At 49.3% G+C, this 11,807-nt stretch overlaps 10 non-coding genes across 10 annotated transcripts; all 10 read right to left on the minus strand.

Annotated features, from left to right (window-relative positions):
• Positions 1 to 2,642: 2,642 nt before the first annotated feature.
• Trnat-ggu (transfer RNA threonine (anticodon GGU)) lies at positions 2,643 to 2,715 on the minus strand. Its single transcript has one exon. It is a non-coding gene; the product is annotated as a tRNA-Thr (tRNA).
• A 2,250-nt stretch (positions 2,716 to 4,965) lies between these two features.
• Positions 4,966 to 5,038, minus strand: Trnat-ggu (transfer RNA threonine (anticodon GGU)). Its single transcript has one exon. It is a non-coding gene; the product is annotated as a tRNA-Thr (tRNA).
• Positions 5,039 to 5,430: 392 nt separating this feature from the next.
• On the minus strand, positions 5,431 to 5,503 carry Trnat-ggu (transfer RNA threonine (anticodon GGU)). Its single transcript has one exon. It is a non-coding gene; the product is annotated as a tRNA-Thr (tRNA).
• Positions 5,504 to 5,895: 392 nt separating this feature from the next.
• On the minus strand, positions 5,896 to 5,968 carry Trnat-ggu (transfer RNA threonine (anticodon GGU)). Its single transcript has one exon. It is a non-coding gene; the product is annotated as a tRNA-Thr (tRNA).
• A 1,321-nt stretch (positions 5,969 to 7,289) lies between these two features.
• On the minus strand, positions 7,290 to 7,362 carry Trnat-ggu (transfer RNA threonine (anticodon GGU)). Its single transcript has one exon. It is a non-coding gene; the product is annotated as a tRNA-Thr (tRNA).
• A 392-nt stretch (positions 7,363 to 7,754) lies between these two features.
• On the minus strand, positions 7,755 to 7,827 carry Trnat-ggu (transfer RNA threonine (anticodon GGU)). The gene has a single exon. It is a non-coding gene; the product is annotated as a tRNA-Thr (tRNA).
• Positions 7,828 to 8,219: 392 nt separating this feature from the next.
• Trnat-ggu (transfer RNA threonine (anticodon GGU)) lies at positions 8,220 to 8,292 on the minus strand. The gene has a single exon. It is a non-coding gene; the product is annotated as a tRNA-Thr (tRNA).
• Positions 8,293 to 8,684: 392 nt separating this feature from the next.
• Trnat-ggu (transfer RNA threonine (anticodon GGU)) lies at positions 8,685 to 8,757 on the minus strand. Its single transcript has one exon. It is a non-coding gene; the product is annotated as a tRNA-Thr (tRNA).
• Positions 8,758 to 10,078: 1,321 nt separating this feature from the next.
• Trnat-ggu (transfer RNA threonine (anticodon GGU)) lies at positions 10,079 to 10,151 on the minus strand. Its single transcript has one exon. It is a non-coding gene; the product is annotated as a tRNA-Thr (tRNA).
• Positions 10,152 to 11,473: 1,322 nt separating this feature from the next.
• Positions 11,474 to 11,546, minus strand: Trnat-ggu (transfer RNA threonine (anticodon GGU)). The gene has a single exon. It is a non-coding gene; the product is annotated as a tRNA-Thr (tRNA).
• Between the last annotated feature and the right edge of the window lie 261 nt (positions 11,547 to 11,807).

Below are 11,807 nucleotides of genomic sequence, written 5' to 3' on the forward strand. Positions count from 1 at the left end.
AGCGCGATCCTGAATTCTTCTACTTTACGTCTTACTGTTAGTTCGTTTATCGGCTTCTTTCGTACTAGCTTGTTGCGGTCCCTCCTCAAATCTAGCGTAATTCGAGATCTTACCATACGGTGGTCACTACACCTTACCCTTCCGAGCACTTCCACATCCTGCACGACGCCAGGGTTATCGCATAATATGAGGTCTATTTCATTTTTGTGCTCCCCATTCGGGCTCCTCCAGGTTCACTTCCGACTCTCCCGTTTACAGAAGAAGGTATTCATTATGCGGAGGTTATTCCGTTCTGCAAACTCAACTAGTAGGTCCCCCCTGCTATTTCTACAGCCCAGACCAAAGTTCACAACTGCCTTGTCTCCAGCCTGATTCTTGCCTACTTTAGCATTGAAATCCCCCATAACTACGGTATACTGTGTTTTTACTTTAGCCATTGCCGATTCCAAATCTTCATAGAAGTGTTCCACTACTTGGTCGTCGTAGCTGGATGTGGGCGCGTAGCCCTGTACCACCTTGAGCTTGTACCTCTTATTGAGCCTAATTACAAGACCTGCTGCCCGTTCGTTAATGCTATAGTATTCGTCTATGTTGCGAGCTATGCTTTTATTGACTAGAAATCCCACTCCAAGTTCTCTTCTGTCCTCTAGACCACGGTAACATAGGACGTGTCCATGTTACCGTGGTATATATATATATACATATATATATATATATATATATATATATATATGTATATATATATATATATATATATATATATATACTTATAAAAACAAGTGCCCGACTGACTGACTGACTGATCAACGCCCAGCCAAAACTGCTAGATCTAGAGACTTGAAATTTTGCCAGTTTTTTTGCGTCATTGAGCAGGTGCTCACTAAGGTGGATTTTTCAGATTTCGCACTCCTAACCAAGGAAAAGGGCGCAATTCTGGTTTCGGGAATTCGTGATTTTCTCATTCACCCATTTACATATTGAAGCGCTTTTTGCTGATATACGTAGCCCTTAGGAATATCTAAAAATTATTTTTGGATTTCGCCCTAACCTACACCAGCCAGGCGATTCCGCATTCGGGAAATAAAATGGTGTTCCTAAAAATTCTCAAATAAATTTTTCACGGATTTAGTTATCCAACTGATTTTTGCTAGAATATGTTACTCATACAAATGCACAGAACTGTTTTTAAGGATTTCGCCGTCCGACGCTGCTAAAAGGGCCAAATTGTTTTTTTACAACTGACACGGCTGATGATCTCAAAAGGCCTAACAGGTTGTGTACACATCTAGCCAAACTGCTTTTTCAAACGTCGTCAGATTGCAAGGGCACATTCTGATTGCGGTGTTGTAGGTGAATATTTCTGAAAGTTTTAAAAACTTTACTGTGGAAAGAGTGAAAGCGGTAAAATAGTGTTTTAAATAGTAATTTTTTTCTGCCCGCAATTTGAGAACTGGTGTTTGTTGAGATAGGCAACTTACTCACGTATAAAACACTTTTATACTACATTTTTCAATGACACCCTCCCAATAGAGGCAAGCCGGATTTCTGGAAAACACTGTGGTTTTACACATCGTAAATAACCACCCAGCCAGTTTATATCTTCCATTCGTTTTTTTCTTGAAAATGCTGCCCATTTATATCCCCAAAAACAAATTTCAGGTTTTCATCCTAACATGCGGATAAGAAGGCAACGAGATTTTTTAATTTGCATCCTTTTGGACGTAAAATTCAGTTGATTTTTACCGCGTTCGCTTAGCGGTCGCTTCTGTTGACACCTTCGGCAACTACGCGTCTCCCGTAGGAGCCGGTGTCATATATCATAAATGTAAAAGAGAAGATGTGCCAGTAATAAGCGCAAAGGTTAGCCCTCGGCATCTGTTGGGACTTCGTGCAACCCCGCGCCTCCCGCAGCCCATGTTACTTCTGATAAAACTGTACCTATGAGCATCGTTCATATCTTCTGAGATAGCACTTCCTACGAGGAAGGATACCCCTCACCCAGCCGGCCTCCATCATGTGTTCTCAGCACAATGTCCTGCCGAATTCGAGTTGTGTTGCCAACGTGTCACTCTTCCTCATAACATATTAGGAGTGGAAGCAAACCAAACTCCTCCTTCTTCAATCCACTTTTCCCAACGTTGGGCTGTGGGAGAACCTCATGCCTAACAGCGATCTGGATGTCCAGACAGTACTTCCTCCAGAGCGAAGGTTGCTCACTTATCACATGGCTTTCTGAAATTTGGAACCCCTACCACTTCGCCGGCTCAATAAACTTTTTTCACGAGTGCCAGTCGTTTCACATTACCACAACGCGCCTGCAGATGGAACGCATATCCTGACAGCAGGCAGGTGCTACCGTGTGTGTACCACTTTCCAAGGAAGTAGCCTAATATGAATATAATGGCCCACCCGGGCACCGCCGTGTACTACCCCTAGTATATATATATATATATACATATATATATATATATATATATATATATATAGCGAATCAGAAAATGGGAAATGAAGGGCTCCGTGAAAATAACACAGAAAATAAGGGTTGGCAGTCAAGAAAACCTCGGAAAGAAAGGGGAGGATGTGGTGGGTCATAGAAAGAGGTGAAGAATTTTTTGAGTCGAAAAGAAAGTGGTGAAAAAATGCCCGCCGGGTGGGATCCGAACCCACGACCTCCAGATTACCGGTCTGGTGCGATAACCACTACGCTACCGGCGGGGCTGTTTCCCCAGCACTTTCTCGGGTATTTATGTTAAGGTATTTTTGTTAACTGCACTTGGGGGTGGTAGCCAGCGCCACTCGGACTACTCGGGGTGAAGGGGACCTTCTTTTCAACCCCGGGGCTGTGACTCAAGTGTCTACGACATGTCGAGAGTGGTAGGCCAGCGTTGAACCCTCTTAAGCTACCTTTGGCACCAAGACTGCCAGAACAGAGGCCCTTGCTAAGCATGTAGCGAATCAGAAAATGGGAAATGAAGGGCTCCGTGAAAATAACACACAAACTAAGGGTTGGCAGTCAAGAAAACCTCGGAAAGCAAAGGGGAGGATGTGGTGGGTCATAGAAAGGGGTGAAGAATTTTTTGAGTCGAAAAGAAAGTGGTGAAAAAATGCCCGCCGGGTGGGACCCGAACCCACGACCTCCAGAATACCGGTCTGGTGCGATAACCACTACGCTACCGGCGGGGCTGTTTCCCAAGCACTTTCTGGGGTATTTATGTTAAGGTATTTTTGTTAACTGCACTTGGGGATGGTAGCCAGCGCCACTCGGACTACTCGGGGTGAAGGGGACCTTCTTTTCAACCCCGGGGCCGTGACTCAAGTGTCTACGACATGTCGAGAGTGGTAGGCCAGCGTTGAACCCTCTTAAGCTCCCTTTGGCACCAAGAATGCCAGAACAGAGGCCCTTGCTAAGCATGTAGCGAATCAGAAAATGGGAAATGAAGGGCTCCGTGAAAATAACACAGAAAATAAGGGTTGGCAGTCAAGAAAACCTCGGAAAGCAAAGGGGAGGATGTGGTGGGTCATAGAAAGAGGTGAAGAATTTTTTGAGTCGAAAAGAAAGTGGTGAAAAAATGCCCGCCGGGTGGGATCCGAACCCACGATCTCCAGAATACCGGTCTGGTGCGATAACCACTACGCTACCGGCGGGGCTGTTTCCCCAGCACTTTCTCGGGTATTTATGTTAAGGTATTTTTGTTAACTGCACTTGGGGGTGGTAGCCAGCGCCACTCGGACTACTCGGGGTGAAGGGGACCTTCTTTTCAACCCCGGGGCCGTGACTCAAGTGTCTACGACATGTCGAGAGTGGTAGGCCAGCGTTGAACCCTCTTAAGCTCCCTTTGGCACCAAGACTGCCAGAACAGAGGCCCTTGCTAAGCATGTAGCGAATCAGAAAATGGGAAATGAAGGGCTCCGTGAAATAAAACAGAAAATAAGGGTTGGCAGTCAAGAAAACCTCGGAAAGCAAAGGGGAGGATGTGGTGGGTCATAGAAAGAGGTGAAGAATTTTTTGAGTCGAAAAGAAAGTGGTGAAAAAATGCCCGCCGGGTGGAATCCGAACCCACGACCTCCAGAATACCGGTCTGGTGCGATAACCACTACGCTACCGGCGGGGCTGTTTCCCCAGCACTTTCTCGGGTATTTATGTTAAGGTATTTTTGTTAACTGCACTTGGGGGTGGTAGCCAGCGCCACTCGGACTACTCGGGGTGAAGGGGACCTTCTTTTCAACCCCGGGGCCGTGACTCAAGTGTCTACGACATGTCGAGAGTGGTAGGTCAGCGTTGAACCCTCTTAAGCTCCCATTGGCACCAAGACTGCCAGAACAGAGGCCCTTGCTAAGCATGTAGCGAATCAGAAAATGGGAAATGAAGGGCTCCGTGAAAATACACAGAAAATAAGGGTTGGCAGTCAAGAAAACCTCGGAAAGCAAAGGGGAGGATGTGGTGGGTCATAGAAAGAGGTGAAGAATTTTTTGAGTCGAAAAGAAAGTGGTGAAAAAATGCCCGCCGGGTAGGATCCGAACCCACGACCTCCAGAATACCGGCCTGGTGCAATAACCACTACGCTACCGGCGGGGCTGTTTCCCCAGCACTTTCTCGGGTATTTATGTTAAGGTATTTTTGTTAACTGCACTTGGGGGTGGTAGCCAGCGCCACTCGGACTACTCGGGGTGAAGGGGACCTTCTTTTCAACCCCGGGGCCGTGACTCAAGTGTCTACGACATGTCGAGAGTGGTAGGACAGCGTTGAACCCTCTTAAGCTCCCTTTGGCACCAAGACTGCCAGAACAGAGGCCCTTGCTAAGCATGTAGCGAATCAGAAAATGGGAAATGAAGGGCTCCGTGAAAATAACACAGAAAATAAGGGTTGGCAGTCAAGAAAACCTCGGAAAGCAAAGGGGAGGATGTGGTGGGTCATAGAAAGAGGTGAAGAATTTTTTGAGTCGAAAAGAAAGTGGTGAAAAAATGCCCGCCGGGTGGGATCCGAACCCACGACCTCCAGAATACCGGTCTGGTGCGATAACCACTACGCTACCGGCGGGGCTGTTTCCCCAGCACTTTCTCGGGTATTTATGCTAAGGTATTTTTGTTAACTGCACTTGGGGGTGGTAGCCAGCGCCACTCGGACTACTCGGGGTGAAGGGGACCTTCTTTTCAACCCCGGGGCCGTGACTCAAGTGTCTACGACATGTCGAGAGTGGTAGGCCAGCGTTGAACCCTCTTAAGCTCCCATTGGCACCAAGACTGCCGGAACAGAGGCCCTTGCTAAGCATGTAGCGAATCAGAAAATGGGAAATGAAGGGCTCCGTGAAAATAACACAGAAAATAAGGGTTGGCAGTCAAGAAAACCTCGGAAAGCAAAGGGGAGGATGTGGTGGGTCATAGAAAGAGGTGAAGAATTTTTTGAGTCGAAAAGAAAGTGGTGAAAAAATGCCCGCCGGGTGGGATCCGAACCCACGACCTCCAGAATACCGGTCTGGTGCGATAACCACTACGCTACCGGCGGGGCTGTTTCCCCAGCACTTTCTCGGGTATTTATGTTAAGGTATTTTTGTTAACTGCACTTGGGGGTGGTAGCCAGCGCCACTCGGACTACTCGGGGTGAAGGGGACCTTCTTTTCAACCCCGGGGCCGTGACTCAAGTGTCTACGACATGTCGAGAGTGGTAGGCCAGCGTTGAACCCTCTTAAGCTCCCTTTGGCACCAAGACAGCCAGAACAGAGGCCCTTGCTAGGCATGTAGCGAATCAGAAAATGGGAAATGAAGGGCTCCGTGAAAATAACACAGAAAATAAGGGTTGGCAGTCAAGAAAACCTCGGAAAGCAAAGGGGAGGATGTGGTGGGTCATAGAAAGAGGTGAAGAATTTTTTGAGTCGAAAAGAAAGTGGTGAAAAAATGCCCGCCGGGTGGGATCCGAACCCACGACCTCCAGAATACCGGTCTGGTGCGATAACCACTACGCTACCGGCGGGGCTGTTTCCCCAGCACTTTCTCGGGTATTTATGTTAAGGTATTTTTATTAACTGCACTTGGGGGTGGTAGCCAGCGCCACTCGGACTACTCGGGGTGAAGGGGACCTTCTTTTCAACCCCGGGGCCGTGACTCAAGTGTCTACGACATGTCGAGACTGGTAGGCCAGCGTTGAACCCTCTTAAGCTCCCTTTGGCACCAAGACTGCCAGAACAGAGGCCCTTGCTAAGCATGTAGCGAATCAGAAAATGGGAAATGAAGGGCTCCGTGAAAATAACACAGAAAATAAGGGTTGGCAGTCAAGAAAACCTCGGAAAGCAAAGGGGAGGATGTGGTGGGTCATAGAAAGGGGTGAAGAATTTTTTGAGTCGAAAAGAAAGTGGTGAAAAAATGCCCGCCGGGTGGGACCCGAACCCACGACCTCCAGAATACCGGTCTGGTGCGATAACCACTACGCTACCGGCGGGGCTGTTTCCCCAGCACTTTCTCGGGTATTTATGTTAAGGTATTTTTGTTAACTGCACTTGGGGATGGTAGCCAGCGCCACTCGGACTACTCGGGGTGAAGGGGACCTTCTTTTCAACCCCGGGGCCGTGACTCAAGTGTCTACGACATGTCGAGAGTGGTAGGCCAGCGTTGAACCCTCTTAAGCTCCCTTTGGCACCAAGACTGCCAGAACAGAGGCCCTTGCTAAGCATGTAGCGAATCAGAAAATGGGAAATGAAGGGCTCCGTGAAAATAACCCAGAAAATAAGGATTGGCAGTCAAGAAAACCTCGGAAAGCAAAGGGGAGGATGTGGTGGGTCATAGAAAGAGGTGAAGAATTTTTTGAGTCGAAAAGAAAGTGGTGAAAAAATGCCCGCCGGGTGGGATCCAAACCACGACCTCCAGAATACCGGTCTGGTGCGATAACCACTACGCTACCGGCGGGGCTGTTTCCCCAGCACTTTCTCGGGTATTTATGTTAAGGTATTTTTGTTAACTGCACTTGGGGGTGGTAGCCAGCGCCACTCGGACTACTCGGGGTGAAGAGGACCTTCTTTTCAACCCCGGGGCCGTGACTCAAGTGTCTACGACATGTCGAGAGTGGTAGGCCAGCGTTGAACCCTCTTAAGCTCCCTTTGGCACCAAGACTGCCCGAACAGAGGCCCTTGCTAAGCATGTAGCGAATCAGAAAATGGGAAATGAAGGGCTCCGTGAAAATAACACAGAAAATAAGGGTTGGCAGTCAAGAAAACCTCGGAAAGCAAAGGGGAGGATGTGGTGGGTCATAGAAAGAGGTGAAGAATTTTTTGAGTCGAAAAGAAAGTGGTGAAAAAATGCCCGCCGGGTGGGATCCGAACCCACGACCTCCAGAATACCGGTCTGGTGCGATAACCACTACGCTACCGGCGGGGCTGTTTCCCCAGCACTTTCTCGGGTATTTATGTTAAGGTATTTTTGTTAACTGCACTTGGGGATGGTAGCCAGCGCCACTCGGACTACTCGGGGTGAAGGGGACCTTCTTTTCAACCCCGGGGCCGTGACTCAAGTGTCTACGACATGTCGAGAGTGGTAGGCCAGCGTTGAACCCTCTTAAGCTCCCATTGGCACCAAGACTGCCGGAACAGAGGCCCTTGCTAAGCATGTAGCGAATCAGAAAATGGGAAATGAAGGGCTCCGTGAAAATAACACAGAAAATAAGGGTTGGCAGTCAAGAAAACCTCGGAAAGCAAAGGGGAGGATGTGGTGGGTCATAGAAAGAGGTGAAGAATTTTTTGAGTCGAAAAGAAAGTGGTGAAAAAATGCCCGCCGGGTGGGATCCGAACCCACGACCTCCAGAATACCGGTCTGGTGCGATAACCACTACGCTACCGGCGGGGCTGTTTCCCCAGCACTTTCTCGGGTATTTATGTTAAGGTATTTTTGTTAACTGCACTTGGGGGTGGTAGCCAGCGCCACTCGGACTACTCGGGGTGAAGGGGACCTTCTTTTCAACCCCGGGGCCGTGACTCAAGTGTCTACGACATGTCGAGAGTGGTAGGCCAGCGTTGAACCCTCTTAAGCTCCCATTGGCACCAAGACTGCCGGAACAGAGGCCCTTGCTAAGCATGTAGCGAATCAGAAAATGGGAAATGAAGGGCTCCGTGAAAATAACACAGAAAATAAGGGTTGGCAGTCAAGAAAACCTCGGAAAGCAAAGGGGAGGATGTGGTGGGTCATAGAAAGAGGTGAAGAATTTTTTGAGTCGAAAAGAAAGTGGTGAAAAAATGCCCGCCGGGTGGGATCCGAACCCACGACCTCCAGAATACCGGTCTGGTGCGATAACCACTACGCTACCGGCGGGGCTGTTTCCCCAGCACTTTCTCGGGTATTTATGTTAAGGTATTTTTGTTAACTGCACTTGGGGGTGGTAGCCAGCGCCACTCGGACTACTCGGGGTGAAGGGGACCTTCTTTTCAACCCCGGGGCCGTGACTCAAGTGTCTACGACATGTCGAGAGTGGTAGGCCAGCGTTGAACCCTCTTAAGCTCCCTTTGGCACCAAGACAGCCAGAACAGAGGCCCTTGCTAGGCATGTAGCGAATCAGAAAATGGGAAATGAAGGGCTCCGTGAAAATAACACAGAAAATAAGGGTTGGCAGTCAAGAAAACCTCGGAAAGCAAAGGGGAGGATGTGGTGGGTCATAGAAAGAGGTGAAGAATTTTTTGAGTCGAAAAGAAAGTGGTGAAAAAATGCCCGCCGGGTGGGATCCGAACCCACGACCTCCAGAATACCGGTCTGGTGCGATAACCACTACGCTACCGGCGGGGCTGTTTCCCCAGCACTTTCTCGGGTATTTATGTTAAGGTATTTTTATTAACTGCACTTGGGGGTGGTAGCCAGCGCCACTCGGACTACTCGGGGTGAAGGGGACCTTCTTTTCAACCCCGGGGCCGTGACTCAAGTGTCTACGACATGTCGAGACTGGTAGGCCAGCGTTGAACCCTCTTAAGCTCCCTTTGGCACCAAGACTGCCAGAACAGAGGCCCTTGCTAAGCATGTAGCGAATCAGAAAATGGGAAATGAAGGGCTCCGTGAAAATAACACAGAAAATAAGGGTTGGCAGTCAAGAAAACCTCGGAAAGCAAAGGGGAGGATGTGGTGGGTCATAGAAAGGGGTGAAGAATTTTTTGAGTCGAAAAGAAAGTGGTGAAAAAATGCCCGCCGGGTGGGACCCGAACCCACGACCTCCAGAATACCGGTCTGGTGCGATAACCACTACGCTACCGGCGGGGCTGTTTCCCCAGCACTTTCTCGGGTATTTATGTTAAGGTATTTTTGTTAACTGCACTTGGGGATGGTAGCCAGCGCCACTCGGACTACTCGGGGTGAAGGGGACCTTCTTTTCAACCCCGGGGCCGTGACTCAAGTGTCTACGACATGTCGAGAGTGGTAGGCCAGCGTTGAACCCTCTTAAGCTCCCTTTGGCACCAAGACTGCCAGAACAGAGGCCCTTGCTAAGCATGTAGCGAATCAGAAAATGGGAAATGAAGGGCTCCGTGAAAATAACCCAGAAAATAAGGATTGGCAGTCAAGAAAACCTCGGAAAGCAAAGGGGAGGATGTGGTGGGTCATAGAAAGAGGTGAAGAATTTTTTGAGTCGAAAAGAAAGTGGTGAAAAAATGCCCGCCGGGTGGGATCCAAACCACGACCTCCAGAATACCGGTCTGGTGCGATAACCACTACGCTACCGGCGGGGCTGTTTCCCCAGCACTTTCTCGGGTATTTATGTTAAGGTATTTTTGTTAACTGCACTTGGGGGTGGTAGCCAGCGCCACTCGGACTACTCGGGGTGAAGGGGACCTTCTTTTCAACCCCGGGGCCGTGACTCAAGTGTCTACGACATGTCGAGAGTGGTAGGCCAGCGTTGAACCCTCTTAAGCTCCCTTTGGCACCAAGACTGCCCGAACAGAGGCCCTTGCTAAGCATGTAGCGAATCAGAAAATGGGAAATGAAGGGCTCCGTGAAAATAACACAGAAAATAAGGGTTGGCAGTCAAGAAAACCTCGGAAAGCAAAGGGGAGGATGTGGTGGGTCATAGAAAGAGGTGAAGAATTTTTTGAGTCGAAAAGAAAGTGGTGAAAAAATGCCCGCCGGGTGGGATCCGAACCCACGACCTCCAGAATACCGGTCTGGTGCGATAACCACTACGCTACCGGCGGGGCTGTTTCCCCAGCACTTTCTCGGGTATTTATGTTAAGGTATTTTTGTTAACTGCACTTGGGGATGGTAGCCAGCGCCACTCGGACTACTCGGGGTGAAGGGGACCTTCTTTTCAACCTCGGGGCCGTGACTCAAGTGTCTACGACATGTCGAGAGTGGTAGGCCAGCGTTGAACCCTCTTAAGCTCCCTTTGGCACCAAGACTGCCAGAACAGAGGCCCTTGCTAAGCATGTAGCGAAGCAGAAAATGGGAAATGAAGGGCTCCGTGAAAATAACACAGAAAATAAGGGTTGGCAGTCAAGAAAACCTCGGAAAGCAAAGGGGAGGATGTGGTGGGTCATAGAAAGAGGTGAAGAATTTTTTGAGTCGAAAAGAAAGTGGTGAAAAAATACCCGCCGGGTGGGACCCGAACCCACGACCTCCAGAATACCGGTCTGGTGCGATAACCACTACGCTACCGGCGGGGCTGTTTCCCCAGCACTTTCTCGGGTATTTATGTTAAGGTATTTTTGTTAACTGCACTTGGGGGTGGTAGCCAGCGCCACTCGGACTACTCGGGGTGAAGGGGACCTTCTTTTCAACCTCGGGGCCGTGACTCAAGTGTCTACGACATGTCGAGAGTGGTAGGCCAGCGTTGAACCCTCTTAAGCTCCCTTTGGCACCAAGACTGCCAGAACAGAGGCCCTTGCTAAGCATGTAGCGAATCAGAAAATGGGAAATGAAGGGCTCCGTGAAAATAACACAGAAAATAAGGGTTGGCAGTCAAGAAAACCTCGGAAAGCAAAGGGGAGGATGTGGTGGGTCATAGAAAGAGGTGAAGAATTTTTTTAGTCGAAAAGAAAGTGGTGAAAAAATGCCCGCCGGGTGGGACCCGAACCCACGACCTCCAGAATACCGGTCTGGTGCGATAACCACTACGCTACCGGCGGGGCTGTTTCCCCAGCACTTTCTCGGGTATTTATGTTAAGGTATTTTTGTTAACTGCACTTGGGGGTGGTAGCCAGCGCCACTCGGACTACTCGGGGTGAAGGGGACTTTCTTTTCAACCCCGGGGCCGTGACTCAAGTGTCTACGACATGTCGAGAGTGGTAGGCCAGCGTTGAACCCTCTTAAGCTCCCTTTGGCACCAAGACTGCCAGAACAGAGGCCCTTGCTAAGCATGTAGCGAATCAGAAAATGGGAAATGAAGGGCTCCGTGAAAATAACACAGAAAATAAGGGTTGGCAGTCAAGAAAACCTCGGAAAGCAAAGGGGAGGATGTGGTGGGTCATAGAAAGAGGTGAAGAATTTTTTGAGTCGAAAAGAAAGTGGTGAAAAAATGCCCGCCGGGTGGGATCCGAACCCACGACCTCCAGAATACCGGTCTGGTGCGATAACCACTACGCTACCGGCGGGGCTGTTTCCCCAGCACTTTCTCGGGTATTTATGTTAAGGCATTTTTGTTAACTGCACTTGGGGGTGGTAGCCAGCGCCACTCGGACTACTCAGGGTGCAGGGGACCTTCTTTTCAACCCCGGGGCCGTGACTCAAGTGTCTACGACATGTCGAGAGTGGTAGGCCAGCGTTGAACCCTCTTAAGCTCCCTTTGAACCATCTTGAACCCTCTTAAGCACCACTTTCTTTTCGACTCAAAAAATTCTTCACCTCTTTCTATG

The sequence above is a fragment of the Haemaphysalis longicornis genome, unplaced genomic scaffold, assembly GCF_048455015.1.
Source record: "Haemaphysalis longicornis isolate Haplotype H1 unplaced genomic scaffold, Haemaphysalis longicornis Haplotype H1 scaffold_10, whole genome shotgun sequence".
In the NCBI taxonomy this organism is placed as follows: Eukaryota; Metazoa; Arthropoda; class Arachnida; order Ixodida; family Ixodidae; genus Haemaphysalis; species Haemaphysalis longicornis.